The sequence below is a fragment of the Pipra filicauda genome, unplaced genomic scaffold (assembly GCF_003945595.2).
Source record: "Pipra filicauda isolate LSUMZ 115617 unplaced genomic scaffold, ASM394559v2 scaffold329_size807674_pilon, whole genome shotgun sequence".
NCBI classification, from domain to species: Eukaryota; Metazoa; Chordata; class Aves; order Passeriformes; family Pipridae; genus Pipra; species Pipra filicauda.
This window is the reverse complement of record NW_024104453.1, coordinates 124,588-149,180: the sequence shown is the minus strand read 5'-3', so window position 1 is coordinate 149,180 and position 24,593 is coordinate 124,588. Positions and strand designations below refer to the sequence as shown.

The 24,593-nt window shown below is 55.0% G+C and overlaps 1 long non-coding RNA gene across 1 annotated transcript; it reads left to right on the top strand.

Annotated features, from left to right (window-relative positions):
• The first annotated feature begins 751 nt into the window (after nt 1-751).
• LOC120323722 lies at nt 752-22,832 on the top strand. Its single transcript, XR_005564493.1, has 8 exons — nt 752-795; nt 10,333-10,464; nt 12,568-12,688; nt 13,143-13,309; nt 15,943-16,161; nt 17,367-17,521; nt 19,291-19,641; nt 22,757-22,832. It is a non-coding gene; the product is annotated as an uncharacterized LOC120323722 (long non-coding RNA).
• The last annotated feature ends 1,761 nt before the right edge of the window (nt 22,833-24,593 follow it).

The window sequence follows — 24,593 nt, the reverse complement described above, 5'->3', positions numbered from 1 at the left end:
TGGCTGATCTTTTATGACATTTACCACCATCCTGTCGGAGCTGGTGCCTGTTTAATTCACCTGTTGCTCTGCCACCCGTCAATCACTGTAAATGTTAGAGCAGTGGTGTGGCACAGCGGGGCGTGCGGGGGGGGGGTGTGGAGTGCTGGGTGATCCCTCTCCATTTTTTATAGAGGGCATCCAAGTGCAGCTGGTACTGCTGGTCCCCTGTCCCAGCGTGCTGTGGCCACGGGCTGCTCCGGCAAAGTTCATGTATTTGCTTGCACCTTATTGATTTGCTGTCTCAGCTGCTTGTCCCCCATCCAGCAAACACCCCCCCCTCCCTTTTAGGGAGCAGGAGGCTGCTCAGGAGATTGAAGCGGTGAAGGTTTGCAGGGGTTTGCAGCAGTTGGCATCCCAACAGCCCGTGTAACAGCCCATCCACAGCAAAAAGCTCAGCAGAAAAACAAATGAAGATAAAGCAGCCTGAGGTCTCACTTCTTGCCCTTTGCAAGAAGAGATGATATTAAAGCACCTGCGAGCCCTTGTGTAATAACAAAGCTGAAATCCCAGTGACACCCTGTTTGGGTGCAGGAGGGGTTGAGCTCACTGTTCCTGCCACGAGCCAGGACTGTGATTGATCTTTCAGCACAGGGAGGAAAATGCACCAACTTTGTGTGACTGATTTTTGCAGCGATGGTTTGTGTGGCGACGCTGCTGCAGCTGGAGCTGTGAGCAGGGCTGGGAGGTGCAGACCCTGTGCAGCTGAGGAGCCCTCTGTTCCCACCCCAGGCCCCCCTCCTGGGATCTTTGCAGGTCAGTGGCTGAGAACTGGGATCCAGCCCCACGGGAGCTGCTCTGACAGCAGGTGGGAGCAGCTCTGGACCGGCTGCCAGGGCTGTGGGACGAGCTCCGAGCCCGTGTGTTGCTCTGGGGGCAGGAGCAGCTGGTTGTGCACTTGCAGGCGTTTTGAGCAAATCTCTGATGCTCACATCTGGGCTTTGAACCTTGAGGGCTGTTCTCAGGCACTGGCACTTCAGATGTGAGGCTGGCTTGGGAATGAGCTGATGAGTGTTCCTGCTTGGGTTTGGGGTCTCAGGTTTTGAGCCTCGGTGAGCGGTGGGTTCTCCTTTGCTCCCCAGTCCCAAGGGACGGACTTGCCCCTCTTTCCAGGTGAAAGCCAAGACCCTCACTCCTTGTCTGAGGTTTCCCAGGCTCGCTGGGCATGGCACAGTGTGTGGGCTGCTCTCATCCCTCCAGCCAAGCTGTGCAGGAAGGCCTGGGTTACACCTGGCCTGCAGGTAGCTGAGACTGACCCTCCCGAGGGGCTGGTTTATGGGTGCTGAGCATGGGGCTCATCGTGGGATGAAAGGGGGAGGAGGGCTGTGCAGGAGTGAGGAGCTGGTGGCCAGCCTGGGAAGGGGGAGGCCGCGGGCTGCGGTGGGCAAAGGGGTGGCTGCAGCAAGTGCTCCCGGCTGATTCCCTAAACCCTTGAACACGAGGATTTATAAGGGAACGGCTGCCAGAGCAGGAGCCAGCACAGTGAATGGAGCTGCTCTAATGGATATTAAGTGATTTGCGAGCCTGCTGCTTGCAAACACAGCTGTAAATAGAAAAGAGGAGGGGGGAGCAGATGAAGGAGGCTCAGGCTCTTTAGTGGCGGCGTGTGAAAAATGGGGAGAGGTTCCTGGGCAGGGCCGGGGCAGCCAGAGAAACAAAAGCTGCGGCATCTATTTTCATATCTTTTATGTCTTCCTTGCACTTCATCTTGTTTAGCTCCGCAATTAAATTTTAAGACGCATAAGAGTGTTCGCTTACACACTTGGATTCTTCGCAGATTGAATTATTTAATAGAGTGTGGAGCGGCTCCACGATCCCGGAGCTCTGGCACCGAGCGCAGCCAAGCAGAAAATTAATAAACAGAGGCTGCTGCCTCCACGCTGCCACCCCCTCCCAGCCCTGCTCCAGCCTTTCCCTGCCATTTCCTCCTGCCTTTCCTGTCTGCTTCCTCCTTTGCTTTTGCTGTTTGTCCTCCTGCTCACCACCTCTCTGGTGTCGTTTCGGCCTCGTGGGGTCCCGTGGGCTGGAGGGTGCAGGGGGAGCGGAGATGTCCAGGGTGGGCAGGGATGTCCAGGGTGAGCGGGGATGTCCAGGGGGAGTGGGGATGTCCAGGGGGAGCGGAGATGTCCAGGGGGAGCGGGGATGTCCAGGGTGGGCGGGGATGTCCAGGGGGAGCGGGGATGTCCAGGGGGAGCGGAGATGTCCAGGGGGAGCAGAGATGTCCAGGGGGAGCGGGGATGTCCAGGGGGAGCAGAGATGTCCAGGGGGAGCGGGGATGTCCAGGGGGAGCAGAGATGTCCAGGGTGAGCGGAGATGTCCAGGGTGAGTGGGGATGTCCAGGGTGAGTGGGGATGTCCAGCCGGTGCAGCTGCAGGGGGGAACAGGGGACAGTCTGACTGGTTGGACCCCATCCATGTGGGAGCTGTGACAGTTCCATCCCTGTCAGCCTGGTCTGTGGGCGTGGGGGAAGCCCCTCACCCGGGGAGTGGGGCTGCCCTGCACCTTTTGGCATCCCTTGGCCTGGAATAAATTGTGTTTCAAACGCCGTCAGCTTTCTCTCTCCCCTTCTCCCTTGTTCCCCTGCCAACAAAGTTGTTCTTCTCTTCCTTCCTTTCTTTTGTGGTAACCTTTCCAGGCAACAAATTGCAGGGGGCAATTACGCCGTGTGCTAAGGAGAGCATTAAGGCAGGCACAGTTTCCAGGAGGATGTTGCTCGGCAAACAGCAACACAAAAGCGCTCTGTGAAATTCAGCAAATTGCCGCTTGGCTGAAGCACACATTTACAATGCACTCACAGCCCCGGTGAATTATCTGAAATCAGTTTGTTATTTCTTTTATTTCCTCCTTTTTACAAGGAAGCAAATAAAAAGGTTTGAAAATTGCTGTTGAAGAAGGGGTCTGGCCTCGGCGCATCCTCGGAGATGCCGGCGGTTTTCCTCCATCAGTTCTTGGCCGGGATGTGCTGGGGTTTGTGGCTTTTAGTGTGAGTCTCTATCACTCATAGAATCATTGAATCCTCAACTGGTTTGGGTTGGAAGGGACCTTCAAGACCGTCTTGTTCCACTCCCTGCCATAGGACACCTTCCACTAGATCAGGTTGCTCCAAGGCCTGTCCAACCCAGCCTTCTTCCCACAGAGCCTCCTCTCCCGGCTCCTGCCCCTCATGCTGCTCTTGTGATGGCTGTTGGACTTTGTGGTGGCATTTCATGGGGCCCCCCTATGTGGGTGACAGCAAACAGAGGCACCAGCAGGTTCAGCTGGTTGTGCCCACGGAGCCCAGAGGTCTCCTCATCCCAGCCCTGTGCCCAGTGTGGAGCCGCTGCCTGTGATCCCCAGCACTGCTCTGCTCAGGAGCATCCTGCCCTTCCCAAAAGCTAAGGGGGAAGCTTCCTGCTGAATTGAATCGAGATTATTTCTTCTCCTTTCCAGACTATTTTTCTTTCTCCAAACGCTGCCTTCCCCACTCCTCCCCGGGGCTTTTTGGCAAGTGTGAGGGTGGGGGGTCAGGCAGTGCTGCTTTCCCGGCTGGGTGGAAATAGCTCTTGTGGAATTGAAATTCTGGAGGGAATAGCAGGGACACAGCAGAGAAGCAGCTGAAACACCTCTCTAATTGCTAATCGATAACATAAAGAAGTGTCGCCCTGCCTGAAACCTGCTCCGGGGGAAAACCAGAAATGCACGTGATTTGTTTGTGATTCGAAGGAGGGTTTGTTTGTCTGGTTTGTGCTTTGCTGCTCCCCCTTTTGTGTTCTTTGGGGTCCCCATCCCTGGGCTGGGGGTCTATGAAGTTGTCACCTGCCCCTCGGTTCCAGAGCTCGTGGAGGAACTTTGGGCTGTGTGGACAGACTGACGCTGACCCTCCGTGTGATTGAACCGTCGTCGGGGCTGTCCTTGGGCTGCTGCGAAACGGTTCTGTTCTCAAGTCACAGTTTTATGAGCTTTGCTGTGGCTGTGGAGCGGGTTTTTCAGTAGTAATGTTAGTTCCTTGCTTTCAGTGCTGGCTGCAGCGTGGCTGCTTATTGATGTGTTACTGGGATTCTGGTCTGTCCCAAGACAATTCCCACGGGTGTGTGGGGTGGGGAATCCCCACTCCCTCCCAGGGGCTGTTCTCTCTCCAGGGGAGAGCCACTGAGGGACATGACCAAGGAGAATTTGCCTGCATGTGGCAGCCCCTGATCTCCTGACACACCAGCCTGCAGCTTGGTCCGGGCTGGTTTGCAGCTCAGCAGGGTTATCACCATTCCTGGGGGCTGGGTGGGATTTTCTCCATCCTTTGGGAATGGGGCACCCCCACCTCTGTGGGCCCTCTGCAGCCTGGATAATCCTCTCCCAAAATGCAGCTCCCATGCCAAGGGAAGGATAATCTGGACACCTGCCCTCAGGGATTGCTCCTGGGCAGGAGGAGACCTGGATCAGTGCAAGGTGCAGCCTGGGGAGGGGGCCGGGGGTCGGGCTGAGCTGCTGGGGCTGCAGGAGGGATTTGTTGAATCCTGCAATTGCCTGAATTCTTTTCGATTATTGGCAGAGCTTCTCTACAGAACTAAATAAAGTAAAATAAATAAGGGAAGCAGAAGGCAATCCGGAGCAGTTAGAGAGGATCAGTGGTGAATTGAATAATTCATTCAGGAGAGAAAAGCAGCTATTTGCCATGTCACTCTTATCTTGATTGTATTTACAGACAGGAACTTTTGACGAGGAAATTACCTGTAAATTCTTCTCCTGTTTATTTTTTTCCCTTCCTTCACTCTAGAAAATAACGGACAGCAACATTTCCTGCAGGTTGGTTTTTTTTTTTTTTTTTTTCTGAGGCAGTTGGATGGATTTCTGCACAAAAGCTGAAATCTTGTGACCTCCCCGTGAGCTCATGGGCAGCTGCTGCTCGGGTGGAAACAGAGATAATGGTGGCTGGGAGGGAAAGGAGGGAAAACATTCCTTGGTGCTTCCAGAGGGATGGAGGCCCCTGTTCGTGTTTCCTGAGCTGGGTTTGGAGCAGGATGGTCCCAGCTCCCTCTGTGCTGGTGGGTGGAAGTCACTGCTCTGGGTTGCCATCTCTTAACAGTGGGGATTTTGGGAAGGGGTTTGCAGGAGAGTTGCTGGTGGCGGGCAGGTTCTGGTGGGGTGCCTGAGCCAGCCCCTGTCACTGCCCTGGGACAGCCCCTGGTCTGGGCACGCCAGGGGTGCCCCGACTCCTCTGTGGGCACAGCTCCTCCTCCTGCACAGCTGTAGCTGCCAGCAGTGTCCTTTGATTCCTGAAGACATCATTTGGAGTGAAAGATGGCTCAAAAAATATTAATCCTATTGAGTTCCTTTGGCAGGGAGAGAGACCCAGGGGCTTAAAAAATTATTTCCAGCTCTCACGCCTCGTATTTGCTTCCCCTTGCTGAGCGATGGGGACTTCTGGGATCAAATCCTGCCCTTCCATGCTGGAGAGGGGCCCTGCAGTGAGTGGAACCCAGACTGTGCCATGCAGGAGCTCCAGTTCTGCCCCCGGGCTGTGATTGCTCTGCTGTGGTTGGTGTTTGGGCGGTGCTGGGAGGCAGGTGCTGTCCCAGCCCTCCCTTTGCTGGGAGGGGAGGCTCTGACGGGAGCGGAGCGTGAAGCGCTCGCGGGGAGCTCTTGTCTGCCCGAGCTCAGCCTCCTGGATAATTGAGTTGTTGTAATGAATTCTGGGCTTGGTTCTTCAAGGAGGAATTTGTTTTGGAAAGAGACTCTCGACTTAATTTAGATTTCACGCTGTTTCCTGGCGCTTGGCTGTCGGTGTTGTGGGTCTTACGGGCCGATTTCTCCTTGGGGTAGTTCCGTGGGTGTTGAGTGGGGCTGGGATGTGGCTCTCCGAGTAGTTTAGGGGTGAAATAACCAACTGAAACGGAGGAAATGTAGGGATGGACCTCCCAGTGCCTCCTTACCCAGGGAGACAAACACCATGTCCAGCATACTAGGATTTCTCCCTCTGCTGCTCTCTGGGAAAGTCCCCTCCCGTGGGCTGGCTGGATCCTTCCCACACCCCACAACTCAGCGGGCCCTCTGAGCAAATGTAAAAGCAACAAGCAAACAGGCTCCTTTCTCTTCGTTTTGTGTGTTTTGGTTTTAAATATTACGTTTCTAGGGATAAATGTTGGCAGCACTTGAAATAAGATGTATTAATTAATGAATGAAGCACTTAATTTCAGTTTAATGGGATAATCCTTTGCCGCGTGTTACATAAATAGTAATTGAATATTAAGAATGTATTGAACAAGATTTCACTACTGGGAGAGATGCAGTTATGGCATTCCTGTTAGTGCACAGCCCCAGCCTGGTCTCAGCGTGGGAAAAGTGGATTCAAAGGCTCTGAAAGTCAATGCAGAAACAGCTCTGAGATGTGTGTGGAGCACAGGGTGAGAAATTCAGGATTAGGCTTTTGTTCTTCATCAATCCATGAAGTTGGGCTGGACAGGAGGGACCTCCTTGCATTGACTGAGCAGCTGGGTCGTTCAGCAGGTGGAATCCAGGCATCCTCCTGAACACAAGGACAAATAGAAGCAGTGGTGTGGGGGATCAGCAGGTCTGGAGGCAGAGAGCTGCTGCAGTCACCACCCAGAGCCTGGGGGCTCTGCCAGCTGGGCTCGAGAGCTCTGCTGGGTCTGGGAAGCATCAGACCCAGAGAGGAGGGGGTGACTGAGCACTGGGGATGGAAGGATGACAGCTCTCCTTTGCAGGTGAAGCTGGGGGAGAGCTGTCCCAGGGCACTCTGTGCCTCAGCCCCTGGGTCAGCCCAATCTCCTCCTAACCCCCACCATAGCACCCCTGGGAAATGCTGTCCTGCCCTGCACCTTTCCTTGCTCTTGGGGAATCTGTCACCTTCACTTTATTCTGGGATTTTTTTATTGCCACTCGCTCAATCACATTATTGCAAAGTGTGAGTGATAAACCCCTTAAATTACTTACAGCTCATCCTTGTTTAAGGGATAATTAGTGTGTTCTAAACAGGGAGTGATTCCTCACAATGGGAAATTTAGTCTTTAAGGATATTTCCCCTGTAACTTATGTTGCATAATTCAGCCCTGATTACACAAGTATTTTATTCTGTCTTGCCCTGAAACTTCCCCTCCTTCCCTTGCCCTGGCCCTGCAGAGCATTGCTCAGTGAAGGGGCTGCACGTCCTGCTCAGGGACCAAGGGCTGTTCCAGCACCCTGTGACAGGGCAATGATGCTGGGTCCCCTAAATCCTCCATGGCTGGAGCAGCAGACCCTGAGATGCTCCCACTGGCTGCACCCCTGTGCTGTGCCCACCCAGCTCTGCCAGCTCCACCAACGCCCCTGTGCTGTGCCCACCCAGCTCTGCCAGCTCCACCAAAGCCCCTGTGCTGTGCCCACCCAGCTCTGCCAGCTCCACCAAAGCCCCTGTGCTGTGCCCACCCAGCTCTGCCAGCTCCACCAAAGCCCCTGTGCTGTGCCCACCCAGCTCTGCCAGCTCCACCAAAGCCCCTGTGCTGTGCCCACCCAGCTCTGCCAGCTCCACCAAAGCCCCACAGGCGGCTCGTCTTGGCTGAACCTTGGCCTGGGCATCGAGGTGACCCCAGAGTTTCTCTGGCTCTGATTGTGATTGGTTTTATCCCTGGTCACAGAAGGTGCCTCAGCCCTCCCCCTGTCACTGCAGCCCGTGGGGTGATGGGCGCAGCAGGGAGGGAGGTGATTTAGGGTTGTTTCACGCCAGGTGCAGGGAAGGGGGAGGATGGAGACATATTTCACTTGTGACTCAGATCCTGCCACCTGGGAGCGGCGGTGACAGGTAGGGAGAGCTGCTGCAATTCATCTCCAGGGCTGGGAGGAGCTGCAGCCTGGCAGCAGATCTGTGGCAGGAGTTTGGAGCATCTCTGCTCTTGCTGGGGACGGTGGCTTCGCTGGCGCGGGGGTTGGGGGGAGGAGAGGGGTGTTGGGGTGGGGGAGGCTGTGCCTGACCCGGGGCTGCTGTTCCTGCGTGGAGGCAGCAGCTCCACAGGGTGTGGTGAGGCCGTTCTGTGCAGCCCAGTTCTCTCTTGTGCTAATTAAATGGGACAGGAACACAGACCTGGCTTTGCTGAATGAGAAATCAACTGGAAGGTGGCTCCTTTCCCGAGCCCTGCTGCTTCAGCAGCCGGACTGGAGGGAAGGTGGGAGGAGAAGAATATCCCTGGATTAAATTTAATGAAAATAAATATATCAGCTCTGCGAGCAGCAGACGGGGCCTGTTTAGGGAACAGCAAGTCCGGCTCATTCTTCAGGAGCTGTAACTTTTGTGCTGGCTCAGAGCCTGCTCAGTGGCTTGGTGGCTTTTTGGGAGGTGCAGGAATGCTGCCTGGGAGGTAGGAGAGACAGCCAGAGAGACAATGATGGATGAAGTGATGCCTCATGGAGCTGCCATGTGCCTGACGATGAGCCCGTTATGCTGGATGTTAAATACCAAATGGTGATTAAATGGTGCTGGTGTGCAAGGACAGGGTGGAGGACAGGGAGTGTGACCTGTAGGGCAGCTCCAGGGGGCTTCACTCGCCAAAACTTCCTCCAGAGTCGCACAGAGGTGTGGGGGCTTCACGGGGCCCTTTGGTCCTTGGGTTTGCCACACAAACATTTTTAAATAACTTAAGCAAAGCAGTTGAAAGTAAGAAAGTTGTTCTCCTGTGGTGCTCTCCCAGTTTGGTTCTTTGGAGTCCCATAACAGCCAGCACAGGTTTGTGTCCGTGGTGAGGGAGCAGCACCTGCCTCCCCTCCCCAGCACCACTGCTGCAAACCCTGGGAGGTGGCAGAGGGGCCAGGACAGAACCAGCTGCCCCCAGGCCAGGCTGAGGGGTTGGTCCTGCCCTGGTGGAGCAGCAGGGGCAGCCCCTTCTCGGGTGGTTCAGGACAGATTTGCTGTGTCCTGCTGGCCCCAGCCTGGCTCCCCCCCTGTGCTCGGGGCTGTTCACAGGCAGGGTTGGTCTCGGGGCTGTTCACAGGCAGGGTTGGTCTCGGGGCTGTTCACAGGCAGGGTTGGTCTCGGGGCTGTTCACAGGCAGGGTTGGTCTCGGGGCTGTTCACAGGCAGGGTTGGTCTCGGGGCTGTTCACAGGCAGGGTTGGTCTCGGGGCTGTTCACAGGCAGGGTTGGTCTCGGGGCTGTTCACAGGCAGGGTTGGTCTCAGGGCTGTTCACAGGCAGGGTTGGTCTCGGGGCTGTTCACAGGCAGGGTTGGTCTCGGGGCTGTTCACAGGCAGGGTTGGTCTCGGGGCTGTCTCAGCCTCCCTGTGTCTCACAGTGACATTTCCCGTGAGAGGAGCAGAGCAGGGATGCTCGAAAGGCAGAGGGAGGAAGGACAGAGTGAGAGATGCAGGATGAAGGACGGGAAAGGGCTGGAGGAGAGGATTAGGGGAACAGTAATGGGAAGTGAAGGGAAAACAAAGTTCAAGTCAGGCCCCGTGGACGAATAAATGCCAGGATGGTTGGGTGGTCAGGAAGGCTCTGCAGAGGCTGTGGGATCCTTCAAAAGGCAATTAAATGCTCTCCTGGGGGAATGGCCTTATGGGAGAGAATAACCACTTGGGACTTTTTCAGTCCCTGCTATCCTTAATGATCTTCCAGCAACTCGAGCCAGCTGGTGGCTGAAGGCAACAGCCAGGGCTTCCTGGAGGAGTTGGGAAAGTGCCTGTGGGCAGGTTGGTTGGTGTCACACAGGATGGGGTGTTTTGGGGAACTATGCAAGGGAGGAATTGCCTGAGAATCTCTGCCTCAGGCCACAAGTGTCCCAAAAATCCAGAATCCTGGGGAAGAACAAGGGGATGGCCTGCTTGCCTTTTTTTTTTTTTTTAAACTTTTCCATTCCCGTAGGAACAAGTTACATGAAAAGATCTCAGGAAATAAGAAAACAATAATTATTCCCTTCAGCAAAGCAGTCCTGGGACAGATGATCTGCAGAGTGACACTCTGACACCTTGGAGCGGGTCGGGCTGGAAGAGGCTCCCCCAGGACACCCCGACCCCTCAGCAGTGCTGGCACCCTGTCCCCCATCCAAACACCGAGGTGGGGGCACAGGGTGTGGGTGCTGTTGGCACTGACACGTCCAGGGGCTGTGGCTGGAGCTGGAGACGAGCTCAGACAGCGCCTTGAAGTGCAATTTACATTTTAATAAAGAAAGTTGTATTTTTTCGGTAATTTGCATTTAAATCAACTGTGTTTCATAACTGAACGTCCCTCTTAAAGGGGCACTCAGGGCTTTACTGAGCTCAAGGGGAGGCTACTAGAGGGGATTTTACTTATCCTGCTCAAACTGGGAGCTAATAATGTCACTTCTTTGCTCACAGGTGGTACCTGCTGTGTGCTGGAGCATCCCGGACTCCTCCATGGTGCTGACCACATCCGAGCAGCCCTGGCATGAGCAGCAGAGTGGAGGTGGCACAGAGGAGACCAGGGAATGTGCTCTGGCACAGAGAAAGGTACCTGTCAACACCTGAGCAAAGGGGGGGCAGGTACAGACGTGGTGAAACTGGGAAACTCCCCTCATAGGGAAATGGGAGCAGAGGGAAACGTTTGTAGAGCAGAGAATGTAAGGGAATTATACATTTTTAAACCTGTTGGGCATGAACTGGGGTGTTCTGTTCTTAACGAATTTGAAGCTTTTCTCCTTTCAGTTCCTCTTTGTACTGACGCCGTTGAGGCTCCAGCACAAAGCACGAGATCTTGAGGAGAGCTGGCACTTGGGGAGGCAAACCAGGAGGAGATGGTCTGTTCTGAGCACCTGGAGAGCTTCTGCCCTTCCAAACGGAGTGAACTTTTACCGCTGTTGAGAAGTTTCTATAAAAAGCCGTTTTCCAACTGAAAACTTGTGGCAGTGGGGCCTGTTCCTCTGGGTGGTGGAGCCTGTTCCTCTGGGTCTGTGGGTGATGGAGCCTGTTCCTCTGGGTGGTGGAGCCTGTTCCTCTGGGTCTGTGGGTGATGGAGCCTGTTCCTCTGGGTGATGGAGCCTGTTCCTCTGGGTCTGTGGGTGATGGAGCCTGTTCCTCTGGGTGATGGAGCCTGTTCCTCTGGGTCTCCCAGTGATGGAGCCTGTTCTCTCCTGAGCCCACCCACAGAGCCCTCTCCCCTCCCCACTGCCCGGGGGTGCCCAGGCCCCCCTGTCCCCAGGAGCACCCTCTGGAAGGTGCCATCTCCTTGCAGTCCTGTTTGTTGGCAGGCAGTGAGTTTTCCATCAAAGCTGCTGCCACCTTTCATCCCTGGGAAGAGCTGCCTGTGGGCACAGCCTTGAACCGGCTGATTGAGCCATCGGGAGCCTTTCATGGTCCTGCTTTTATCCTGGGAATGGGGCGGCTCTCCTTGGATTCGAGGGTTTAGAGGGGGGGAGTGCAGTCGGGTGTGAGCTTCGTGCTCCATCCCTGGTTCCCTGAGGATGGGCTGCAGCACATTCCTGCTTTTCCCCCGGAGCTGCTGCTGCTTTCTCCTCAGAGGGCAGAAAGCTCAAACGTTCATTTTAGTGTTTAATGCTCTTCAGTGAGGTGAAAGCAGAGGGAGGAGGGGGATCGCTTCCTATTCAAGGGCCTCTGTCAGTGCCCGGGTGTTCAGGTGGGAGGGTCATGGGCTAAATCCCACCCCAATTAACCTCCACGCTGCAGTGGGGAGATGGTTTGGAGGAGGATTTGGCAGAGCAGCTGCTGAGCTCTGAGGCACAGGGAAATCTCAGAGCATGGCCTGGATGGGGACACGTCGCTGCCAAGGAGCTGCAGGGTCTGCAGGGCCAGCAGCCAGGAGGGGATGGGACGAGGGTGTGCCCTGGCTGGTCCCCTCGTGCTGGGGGATGCCGGGACAGCACACGGTGCTGTGTCACCCCCACACCTTCCTCTGAAAGATGGGAGAGGCGAGGGGGGGCTGAGTAACAGCAGGTATAATTCAGCTTGATTTCTTCCAGACTCTTCATTTGCTGAGCGTGTCAGCAGCCCTGTTGTATATGGGCTGTTCTGTATCAATTTTCTGCGATGCCAGGCCATAAATAAAGAAAATAAATGTTGGGCCCGTTAATCAGTTGCTGCTCACTCAAATGAGTTCCCTCTGCATTTCCCTGTTCTATAATTACTTGTCACCTCTTGCTGGTTTGTAACTTCTCGCTCTGTGATTCTGTTGGGTGGCTTTTCCCTGTCACTGACGGGATCAATCTGTTTTGTGCTGGGCTGGGATTTGTTTGGTTGGGTTTTTTTGTTTGTTTGGTTGGTTTTTTTTGTTTGGTTGGGTTTTCCCCGTGTTTGTTTTTTGGTTGTTTGGTTTGTTTGTTTGTTTTGGGGTTTCGTTTCTTTCCCCCGGGTGGAGTGTGCCAAAAAGCAATTGATTGTAGGAGGTTTGTTACAGCTGAGGAGCTGAGGGAGAACAGCTTCCACCAGAGCTGTATTTTAATTTCCAGAGCAGGGATTCCTGGTACTGGCTCTGCAGTTCCTGCAAACAGACGTTTTTAAGCCCGGGGTGGCTGCTGGGAGGTGGCTGCAGTGGGACCACAGGAGCAAGAGCAGGTGCTGAGTGCTGTCCCCTCTGTCTGTCTGTCTTGTTTTCTGCAGCTTCCCTGTGTTCTGGAGAAGTGGAGGCAAGGATCCTGCCTCACAGCCCTCCTCTGCATCAGCCTCCCAGGCAGGAGCTGTGGCTCCCACGTGGAGGAATCCCAGTGATGGATCACTGCTGGTGAGGACACTCGAGACCAGACGAGTCTGATGGGTGAGGAGCAGCTGGGGAAGCACAGTGGCATTTTTCAGCCAGGCCCTCCAGGCTGGAATCCAGAGCTGCCTTCCCTCCCTTCCCCTCCAGGGAGCTGGGCTGTGCTGTGGGGCCGTGGGGTGGGTGCATTCCCTGGGCTGTGTGTGGGGCCATGGGGTGGGTACATTGAGACAGTGGGGCTCCTCCCTCCCTGGTCATTAATTCTGCAGAACAGAGGGATGGGCAAGGATTTGGTTTCCAAAGAGAAACTCGAGGATGTGTCCTCGTCTGGTCCTCCCCTTTGGGGAATTTGGGGCCTGGATAGAGCTCCCCCAGGACACTGAGCACTGGGGTGGGGAAGGGGGGCTGATGGTTCATGGAGGGAATTCCTACTTGGTTTTACCTCCTTCCTCCAACTCAGGAGCTGTCCTTGGTTTTTCAGGCAGTGGAGAACTCGTCTATGCCCCAGGTCTGTTCAGGGTCTGGCAGGAGCCAAGGGACAGCAGAGCCCCCACAACCCCCAGCTCATCTTCTCCATCCCTGCAGCAGCAAGGCACGACAGATCCTTCCTCTGACCATTTAAAGTCTTTCAGGATGTGAGGATGACAGGTGAGGATCTGGGGTCTCTGGTGGGATTTGGAAGGACAGAGCCCAGCCACCCATCTGGCTGTGAGCTGGGCACTGCTGCACAACGTGCACATCCCCTCTGCCTTGGCTCCCCCAAACCCACGGCGTGTCTGGGGAAGGAGGGGGGATGGAGAACTGTTGTTTGCGTTCACAGAAGCTGGAGATCAGCTGCACCTGCCCTTTGGGGGGTTAAGGCTGAGGCTGATTGAGACAGACAAGGCTGTGCAGGAGCAGACTCAGGCCAGTCGCTGGAAAGACCTTATTGCCAGTCTGGTGCAGCCCTACATTTCCCCACCAATCATTTATCAGCATAAAAAAATTATTTGTCAGGATAAATAAAAAATTATTTATCAGGATAAATAATTATATATTGGTGCCATAGTGGATGCAAATGATTTAATTAATAATACCCGCTTCAAGAGGAATTTGCAATTTAAAAGGCTGTATAAAAGCCTGGTATTAGCAATACTTATTTTTATTAATTAGTTGCTGTCTCTCCAAATCTCCATGGTGAATAATTTTCCTGTCTTTTTCATCTTTAATTTATTTCAGTGGCTCTGGGAAGAGGGAAGACGACCTAGCAGTGAGCTGGAGGGAAGGTGTGGGACGGGGGGTCCCCAGCCCTGGCACACCCTTGGCTGGGTTGTGGTTTGTTTGTTCAGCCTTTGGTGCTGGAGACGTGGGGATTGGGGTCTGGGAGACTCAGGGTCTGTGATCTTATCCACAGCTTTTAATCTGTTCACTGTTTTGGCTGGTACCTGTCCCCTGGGACTGCCTTGCTGCTCTTTTGAACGGTGTGTTTGGTTGAAACTGTTTCCAAAATCAGGATGCGGTGCTCGTGCTGATTCCTTCAGCACAGCAAAAAGGGACCCTGGGTGGAATTTACAGCTTTGGAAAGCTCTGTCATCTGCCTGTTTCTGCTTCTCCCTTGAGCTGACGCCTCCAGACTGCCCTGCTGGGCCAGGACAGGCAGCCCCTGCTGTCAGCCCTGCTGGAAGGGGCTGAGCCGCTTCTCCCACAGAGGCAGGACCGTGCTGGCAGGAGCAGGGAGGGCAGGAACGGGTTCCTTTCTCCCTCTGGAGGCATCCTGAGGGCTGGTCTGTCCCCCACCGAGCAGGACCCAGGGGCTGCCGGGCGGAGGTGGCAGCTCTGCCCTGGCTCTGGTAGCGAAGTGCCTCGTGTGACGTGTGAGTGCTGACACTTCACTGCCTGTTCCTGTGGAGCTGGAGGAACCTGTGGGATCTGGGATCTGCAGCACATGGCTCCAGTCACTCTGAGGGCACCCGGCACACGCAGGCTCGGGAAAACAGGTCGGGGAACCGGGGGAGGAGGAGGAGGAGGAAGAGGAGGAGGAGAGGCGGGAGCTGCCCGAGGGTCCCAGGGCAGCCACCTCTGGGGAGGACGTGGGGACTGAGCCCATCCCAACTTCCTGAGGTGGCTGTGGAAGCTCAGCCAGGTTTCTCTAGGAGTTTGTCTTCTGCAGCCTGTGTTTAGGAGCTGGGATCTCTTGGCTGGGTCCTTCCCCCCATCCCTCACCGTGGTGTCGTTCTAAAGTCCTGCCTGGCTTTGCTCAGTCCTCCCCACCCAGGCGTGTGGCAAAGTGCCATCCTTCCTCAGGAGGGGGCTCTGGGGGGGACAGAGCAGCCCATTCCTCTTCATCACCACCAACAGAGCAGAGCAGAGCAGTTTGGCAACAACTTTAATAAATTGATTCAATTTGGCGAGGCAAAAAGAAAGCAAAAGAGAGAGATTAAAAAGTGAAGGAGGAAATTACCCGGGATGCTCCCAGCAATTGTGGCGGATGGTAAATCTCTTCTTTATTACTCCTTTATTATTTCCAGAATCTGAAGTTTAAATAATTAAGCAGAATGAATGGTGGATGAATATTTTTATTCAAGTTTTATTTATTTATTCTCACAGGACAGATATGCAGAGAGACCCAGGCAAAGAGGAAGCCAATTTCTCTGGTGGTGTAAATCAGGGCAGGACCATGAAGATGAATGTCACTTAGAGGAGATTTACCCCAGCTGAGCATTCAGCCTCCTAATTTTGGGAGGAAAGAGTGGGAAGCTACATAGATTTTAATAATTTTCTGTTCTGTCCTCTGTGCGAATAATTTATTTTCCAATTTAAAAGCACATCAGGTTTGGGTTTGGAGTTTTTTTTGTAATTTAAATACATTTGTTGACAGTGCTCCTCACTCTGAAGGTCTTTTTGGGAGCCTGAGACTGGGAAGGCTCCATGTGCCTGCAGGTTTGTGCTCAGAGCATCTGCCAGGCCAGCCTGGAACCCTGGCAGGGGAGGTGCTGCATCCCACAGCCTGTGCTGGATCCTCCCGAGCCACCAGCATCCCAGGGGCTGCTGGAGCTCTAACCTGGGCCAGCTCAGGGGTTGGGAACATTTACAGTGCCTGGGCAGGGGGTTCCAGGACCAAAGGCTTAATTCCTGATGAAGCCTGAAGTTCCCCTTGCTCTCAGTAACACCCACTTTTGCTCAGTATTTATTATTTTAAAAATCAAACGACTCTCCAGTGGCCTGGGACACATCCCTCAGTGCATCCCAAGGCACCAGGGTGGTTTGGGGTGAACATCTTGTCATGCCTTTGCTGTTCTTAGTTGCAGCTTCAGTCCCGGGTCGCTGCTGACCCTCTGCACACCCGGGGGTCCCACATTCCACAGGAATCTCTGGCTCTGGGATATTTGTGACAGGAGGAGGAGAAGGAGGTGGTGGCTGCTGCAGCGAGAGCAACGGGGCCGCTGAGAAGCAGAGGCTGTGAGCTGGTATTAACAGTGGGGCCAATTAAGGAGACCAGGAATTAAATCAGTCTGATACCTGTAAGTAAATAAACCCAAAGGAATTATGATGTTATGTGAAATTCCTCCTGCACAGAGAGCGACAGAGGAAAGAGCAGTCCTGTGAGCAGATGAATAGGTGGTTCCCTGTGTTATCCAAATTTGCACTTGTGTTAAAAACGATTAAAACAATCAGAGCCCGTCTGGGGTGTGTCTGGCTCTGATGGTGGTGGTGGGGCAGAGCAGGAAGCACTCCCAGGGTCCAGGAGTCCCCAGCTCAGGGCCAGTTCCATCCTCGAAGCCTCAGCATCACCTGAAGGAGCTTCTTGTGCTTGGGAGAAACACAAACACCAGGAGTGCCAGGCTGGGAGTGCAGCTCTGGCTTTCCTGGCTTCATCTCCACTGATGAGCTCCCGTGGAGCTGTGGGAGGTTCCCTGGGCCTGTGGAAGTTTCCCTGCCCATGGCAGGGGCTTGGAACGAGATGATTCTTAAGGTCCCTTCCAGCCCAAGCCATTCTGTGCTGCTGTGGTTGTCTGAAGTGACTTGGTCTCAGCAGGATGGGGGAGTCTCAGGTGTGGGGAGCTTGAGCTGGTCCCTTCCCACCTGCCCCAAGCCTGGCAGTGAAAAATCTGGCTGTGATTTGTAGCAACTGCAGAGGGGCAGAGAATCATCCTCAGTCCATTGCCCTCTGTCTGCTCGTGCTCCTGACGGGCCGTTGGAGTTTGGGGAGTGGGACAGGCACCTGCAGCCCAGTGTGCTGGGAGGGTGGTTCGAGCAACTGATGGAAAGCTGGGGAGTGTGAGGTTCCAGAGGAGCACCTGGAATTTGGGAACCATCGCAGGGTCCATCAGGTACCAAATGAAGGGGGATCCCTGTTGTCCTTGGAGCTGTGTTGGTGGTGTTATCCCTGCCTGGGAAGCAGGAGGCTGGGCTGCAATCCTGCCTCTGCCAAAGTGTGGCAAATCCATTGAGCATCTTTGAGACCATTTCTGCCCAGCTTTAAAACTGGGACAGTTGTCACCTGCCTTTTTCAGAGCGGGTTGGTGGAGCCAGACTCTGCCCCCACACTCACAGCAGGGTGAGGTTTGTCCCTTCAAAGTGTCACTTGAGAAACAACAAGTGATGACAAACACTTATTGTTATTCCCTTTCCCTCGTGGGAGTAGATGATATTGCTAAGTGACCGAATATTCATCTGACCCTTGAAAATGCAAGAGTCATGTTTAATTCATGTCTTTTATTTATAGGTTTGGGCTCTTCCAGCTTCTCTCCTGCATGGGCTGCTGCTCCAGAGCACAGGAGAGTGTCTGCCCAGAGCCTCTGTCCAGGAACAGCCCTGGGCACCCTGTGGTGGCAGGAATGCTCTGCCCATGGGCACAGGCCAGCACAGCCAGGGCAGGAGGTGGGTGCAGCACTGAGGGGTGTGAAGCCAAGAGAGCATTAATCACACTGAGTGGGGATGGACAGAACCAGCACGGGCTGAGTGGGTCTGGTGTGGCCTCTGGGACGAATCAGCAGGGAAAGGCAGTCCTGGGACACGTGGCCAGGACTGAGACATAATCCCTGAGCAAGGGACAGGGACGTGATCCTCTCCCAGCATGGCACTGGTTAAACCACTGGAATTCAGATGGCTGTGGGCAAAGCATCACAGAGAGGAAATGGAGAAGCAGCAAAGGGAGGGAATTGCAGCCTGGAGGAAGATAAAGGGTTTAGAGAGGATGGCTGTGAAGAAAGCGATTAGAGGAAATTAAACAGGGCTGGAGGTGCAGGCTGGTGCTTTCCCCACTGAACCGTGCAGGGCTGGGGAGGGAGAGCTGCAGGAACTGGAACAGGAGGCTGACACGCATCTGAGGGCAGCTGGGACCGGTTCTGGGCTGGAACCCAGCAGCACAAGGGCACAGGGGCTGGAGGAGGCAGGAGGATGTTAATTCCTGCCTGGCAAAGCCCTGGTGCACACGCTCCATGAATCCAAAGGAGCTGTTCTGCCTCTGGTTTTTCAGCCCGGCGATGAAACATCCAGTGTGGGCCTGGCACTTCCTTGGATAAAGCTCTTGCAAGGGACAGATCACCTGAGGCATCAACAGCTGCTTTGAACTTGGCAGCTTCCTCACCTGGAAAAAGCCCCACGTGTCATTCCCAGCACTTGGGAGCTCTGGCTGGACGCCTGCCTTGCCCTGGGATCCCTGGAGAGGCCGGAGGACTGATCCTAGTGCTGCCAACGCAGGGCAGGCTTGGAACGTGGGGACAGCTGTGGCTGCTCTTGCCTGTCCCAGCAGTGCTGTCCCCTGCAGTCACACTGCTCTGGGGAGGGAGAGGATGGGCTGGGCTCCCAGGGCTCCTGGGGCTCCCTGGGCTGCTCCTGGGAGGTGCACCATCCTAAAACTCGATTCCTAGAAATCGCTGCCAGCCTGTAGGAGCTCTGGGAAGCAGCAGGGTCACGCCAGGGCTGTTGAGTTGGTCCCAGGCACTGTGCCACGTCTCGGGAAGGATGAGGAAGGCCCAGGAGGGCTGAGGGTTCACAGCAGCCTGGTCTGGAGGAGGCTGCTGGGGGGAGGGCCTGGGTCGTGGTTTGACCCCAGTCCTCCTCTGCCACTGCCCCTTCTTAAAAACAGGAAAGAATTAAATCCTGTCAGTGGCTTTTAAAGCCAACTGAAAGTGTCCTTTATTAAATTACCACCCTATTGATCTCGCAGCCATCCAGGAGGGGATTGACTGAGGGCTTAAACAGACGGGCAGCCGGGCCAGACGTTCAATTAATGTGCATAAACGGGCAGTGGAGAAGCAATTTTCAGAACAAGTCAAGCAAAAGATCAGACCTGCTTTGCCTTCCATGCCGAAGTTGTTTCTGTATTTATTTTCATGTTATTTCATCTGTTTTTCCCCCCGTCCCTCTTATGATAAGCAGAGTGTTGAGAGGCAGCTCTCAGAGCACAGCCTGCTCTGCCCAGAGCACGTTGGCAGGAGGGTTGGGGGAAGCCACATCCCTCGAAGGTCTCATCCCTGAGGGGGCTTTTAGCCATGTAAATCCCAGGTTTCACACATGAGGGGGTTTTTAGCTGTGTAAATCCCAGGTTCTTCTTTAATTCCTGCAGAGAAGGCCCTGTGCAGCATCAGACCCGTCACCTGGTTTGAGCATTGATGTCTCTGATGAACCTTGAATTCCTCTTCCAGGTCTGGGGAAGAATTTTGTGAAGAAACCCCTGTTTCTTGATTGTCTCCTCCCAGCTGTTCACCATGTGATGATTCCAGCTGCCTGCCAGGGGCAAAGCCACCGATGGATGTACAAATATCCAGCTTTGCTCTGGCCTTTCCTGTGGATGCTCCAAGGAACCTTCAGACGGGACTGAAGCAGAGGACACTCTGGAAGGCAAATCCCTGCTCTGCATGTGAGAGCAAACCAGAGCCCTGTGTGGGGTTTTCTCGAGATTTAGCAAGAATCCTGATAAGAAACTCTGGCTCCAGTGCTGTCAGTCCAGCTCCCCCAGCTCCAGGGCTTTGCTCCTCGTCTCCCTTAAGCCAGAGGTGGGTGGCATTGCCCCAGGCACGGAGAGGGGGTCACCTGCAGTTTGAAGGGGTTTGAAAGGGGTCACCTGCTTTTCCCTTTTTTTCCCCCCTCCTTTTTTCCCCCCTCAAGATCCTTGTTTCCTGCTCAGGGATTGCTGTGCAGGAATAGCTCCGTGCCCCAGCAGCAGGCAGGGCTGTGCCAGCAGGGGAGGGGGGTCTGATGGTCTCTGTTAAATTAAGAGCTGGCCAGCAGTGAAAAGGCATTTTTTGTGTTTGCTTTTAAATTTTTAATAGCTCTGCTTTGGGCATTTTTGGAGCCAGGATTTTATTTTAGCGCGTTGCTTTGTCCCTGGTTGTACAGGCTGTAATTTAGTGATTCTGCATTAATAAGAGATTATTCCTTCTTCCTCTCTCACTTGTCCTTCCTCTGGTAATAATCAGGTAAATGAAGCGTGTCATGGAGGGGCTGAGCTCGGGAATGTGACTGGGGCCGTGGGATCCCCGCCCTGCCGTGGTGCCTCACTCTGCCTGCAGCTCCTCTTCCCTTTTCCTGGGTCTTTAGGGCTCTTGGGTGGGTTTTCTCCCCCAAAAGGTTGTCCCTGCTCCAGGGCAGAGAAGGGCACTTGGCTTTGTGTTGTGGGTTTCTGCTCTTTGCCACGTGGCTCTTGGGATTTATGCAGCACCTTCTGTGGGAGGCTGGGTCAGGGGCTGCCCATCACCCCCAGCAGCCTGGCAGGGTCCTCAGCTGTGGGAGCACCAGCAAAGTCACTGCTGGGGACAGAGCCCTGTGCTGGGGTGTCCTTGGGCTGCTGAGACCATCTGAGCTGCTCCTGTGATGACAAACAAGGGAACCACTTCCCTTCAGAAACCAAACTCACCAGAGCAGCATCACAGCCCTTCCCGACTGCAGGTCTGGGGGGCAGGGGGAAAGAAGTGATAGATATGTATAGTTGGGGGGTTATTTGCATTTTAAATCACACTCTCTGCTAAACTGATGGACCCCCTATTTATAGCTGACTCCAACCTAAAGTGACTGCTAATTACTACAATTAATACAACATTAAGGCTCCAGTCAAGGCTCCAGCCAACTCCACTGCCACGCACGAGGCGCCCACTCATTTTCAATTAGGGCACATTGACAAGGAAAATACGCAGTTATTAACGGCAGAGCCCTGTTGTGTAATTACATTTTTCTAAGGTCATTAATCTCCTGCAACACTTGGGTTTGCCCCCAAGGGACAGTGCAGCAGGGACAGGTGAATAAAGGTGAGGGGTTTTTAACGTTGTGCCCTCATGCTGTCAGAGCACATCCTTGGATGGGCATCCTTGGGTACCCCACTGGGCCATCCCATCCGTGGGTGTGCCATGAGCAGCCCATCCCCACCACGCTGCACCCCTGGGTGCCTCCATCAGGGTCAGGCAGAGCAGCCCCGGGTTTGTGGAGCTCCTGGGGGATCTCTCCTGCCTTAGTCAAGTTTCCATGGATCATCCCCACATTTATTATTATTTCCTGAGCTCTTTGCAGTCACTCAGGCTCAGCTGCCTATTGAAAAGGGCTTTTTCCTCCCCTCTGAGCAGGCAGCAGGATGGGAGGGGCTCTGGGCTATGTCCTGGGTATTTTGGGGGCCAGAGGGAGAGCAGAGGAGCCCGGGGGATGAATCCCACGATCGTGGCGAATTGCCGACAAGACTGGATCCTCCTTTCAGCCCAGGGGTGTCACCTCCAGCCCCAGCAGCTCTGAGCCCCCTCAGACCCCGGGTCAGGAACCTCCTCGTGCCCTTCTGGGCTGAGGGTCAGCGGAGGCACAACCGGCCGCGGAGGGGGAACCACTCGGTGAGGCAAAAGGAGAACAAACACAGAGAAGTCGGTATAAAAGGAGGCTGAACTGCAAACGTGAGCAGAGCCCCGGAGCAGTGGTGGAGCAGCGGCTGCAGCGCCTCCGGCAGCGGGAGGGAAATCATGCGCAAAATCCTGCGGCAGCGGGGCACAGGCGGGGACGGGGGGAGAGCTGGCTCTGTAATGAAGACAGACACGGGCCTTCAACACTTCCAGGCTGATGCTCTGATTGACTGCCCGGCACTCGGTGCTGGCAAAGCAGCTGGAGCCTGCTGGTCTGTGCAGGGAAGGAGGGCTGGGAAGGGGGGGAACAGGGCTGGGGAACAGGGAACGGGGAGTGGGGACTGGACTGGGGGCTGCCCAGTGGTCCCCCCGCTGTGGACTCCCCCCAGTGTGAGCTGCTGGGAGAAACCTGGATGAACCCAGTGAGGCCCAGGGTCCAACCCAGCTCTCCCTCACCTCCTGGGTGTCCAGGGGTCTCACCCAGCTCTCCCCCATCCCCTGGGTGTCCAGGGGTCTCACCCAGCTCACACCCCTCCCCTGGGTGTCCAGGGGTCTCACCCAGCTCACACCCCTCCCCTGGGTGTCCAGGGGTCTCACCCAGCTCTCCCCCATCCCCTGGGTGTTCAGAGCTCCTCAGCCCCTGCAGTGAAGTCATCACTTTGCAGGTCTTGCTCTTTCGTGGGTAGGTTTGGTTTTCTTGGAGCTGAAGCTGCTTCTCCGAGCTCTGTCTCCTCCCTTTGCCCCATGATTTGAGCTTTGCTCTGGACACTCTGCAGTTCTGTGTCTCCTCTGACCTCCTGGGCACTCTCTGAGGCAGAACTCTCTGCTGCTCAGCCGTGTCCAGCACTCCCTGATCCCCACAGCTCTGGGTTTAACACCCACCCAGCCCTGGGCAGTGAGCAGGAAATCTCCCAGTCTGTGTTTGCCTCTGGCTTCACTGCCAGGCTGCAGGAGCAGCAGGAGCAGGAGCAGGAGCAGTGTGAGGGTGGTTGGGGAGCTCTGTGCAGAGGGATGGACAGCAGCACACGCTGTGTCCTGGGCCTGGAGACACTGTCCTGCTGCTCCCTGGAGGGGGAGGCTTTCCCTCAGGATGCACACACAGGAGTGATGTGGCAGAAAGCCCATCCAGAGACCAGGAAGGGTTAGGGTGCTCCATCCATCCCCATCCCTCCTGCTCTCACTGCTGTGTAGAAGCTCTGGATAAGGTTTACTTGGATTTATGGCACTTTTGAGGAAGTTTCTAGGAAGCAATGCCTTTTGCCTGCTAAATTACCAACATCTCTCTCATCCCCAGGGCTCAGCTCCATGGCTTGACTGACACGAAGCGTTCCAGCATCAGAGACTGAGAGACAAACGAGCAATTTGCCGAGAAATTATCCTTTGGGATTCCTCTTCTCTCCAGTCGGTTTAATTGGGTGAGCTCAGGGTGGCTTTAATTGCTGTGCTCCAAGCACAGCTTCACCCCCTCCTTGCTTTTTTGTCTCCCATCTCTCTCCTTCCTCCTCCTCCTTCCCAGCACCATTTATCTTCTTCCTCCTACAGCATCTCCCCTTCTTGTTTTTTCCCCAATATCTCTTGGGAATGGTGACAAGCTGAAATGTTGTTTGAGTCTCTCCTGGCTGACAGGTTCTTTAAGAATCTGGTGCTTCTCAGAGGGTGATGGACTGGCTCGGGGATCCCTTGGATTCCCCGGGGGTTTGGGGTGGCTGTGGCAGGGAGTGGCAGAGCAGCAGTGGTGGCTGTGCCCGTGGGCTGGGCTCACACCAGCTGCCTTTGTGCCCTCATGCTTTGGGGCCTGTGTCTGCCAAACGTGTCCCAGCACAGGCTGAGGGTGCAGCAGAGGCTGTGACAGACAGTGTGGGACTGGGAGCCCCTGGCCATGGCTGGAGCCCGGAGGATGCTCCCTTATCCCTGCTCCTGCTTCCTGAGTTGTTAAAGGGGTTGGAGAACACCTGGGGTTCCTCCTGTTGGCACAAGGCAACCGTGGGGCACAAACTACACCTGCTTCATTTGCTTGATCTCATCCCAGAATTACCTCCAGGGCATTTTATGGGCCACATTCCCAGAGATGTGAATTGGGAGCATCTAGAGGTGCTCCCAGAGGGGCACCTGGAACTCAGGGTGGTGCAGCATTGAGAGTCCATCTCCCTGTCCTTCCCCTGGGGCCTGGAGTTCTTCTACTTGTCCCCAACATCTCTCTCCTCCCTGCCCCACCTTTCCAAGGAGACCCTTTGCTCCCCTGGCCCAGTCTGGCTGCTGCCCACAGTGCAAAACTTAATTTTGGGGAGTTCACAGAGCATTCCAGCTCAGTGCAGTGTTTGGAAATGAGGGAATAGGCAAGCCCAGTCCATGGCCAGCAGACAGCAGGTTTGTGGCTCACTCGTGGTCCCCAGGGACATGCACAGGCATCCAAGCAGCACGTTCAGCACGGTGATGGATGAGGGATAATTCCAAATGGCAGCTGAAGTCCAAATTCTGGTGGTAATAAATACATAAACTAGTTAAAACCAAATTGATTAGCCAAGGATATCCTCTTAACACTCTTTAAACTCTAACATCTGTTTGTAATAAATAATTCAAGCCGTGGATATTAATGAGGAGGCCGGGCTGGGGGGGGCTGCTCAGGGCTCCACGGGCACACACAGGCACAGGGGGCTGCAGGAGCAGGGGGGCTGCAGGGGTGTCCCTGTGCTTCCCTAGGGGCTGCAGGGGCTGCAGGGGTGTCCCTGTGCTTCCCTGGGGGCTGCAGGGGCTGCAGGGGTGTCCCTGTGCTTCCCTGGGGGCTGCAGGGGCTGCAGGGGTGTCCCTGTGCTTCCCTGGGGGCTGCAGGGGCTGCAGGGGTGTCCCTGCACCTCCCTGGGGGCTGCAGGGGCTGCAGGGGTGTCCCTGCACCTTCCTGGGGGCTGCAGGGCTGGCTGGGGCTTCCCCAGGGGCTCTTGGCAGCATCATGTGTGTCCAGGCGTGTCCTGGAGGACAGACCCGCGTGCAGGGGGGAGGAGCTGTGAGCCATGTCACACACGGTGACACACGTGTGCTTGGCGTGTCCCTGCCTGGCTGTGTGCCCACAGGGCATGGCACAGGGATCCTCGGGAGCAGCGGTGCCGGATCCCTGTGGATTTACACCCAGGAAC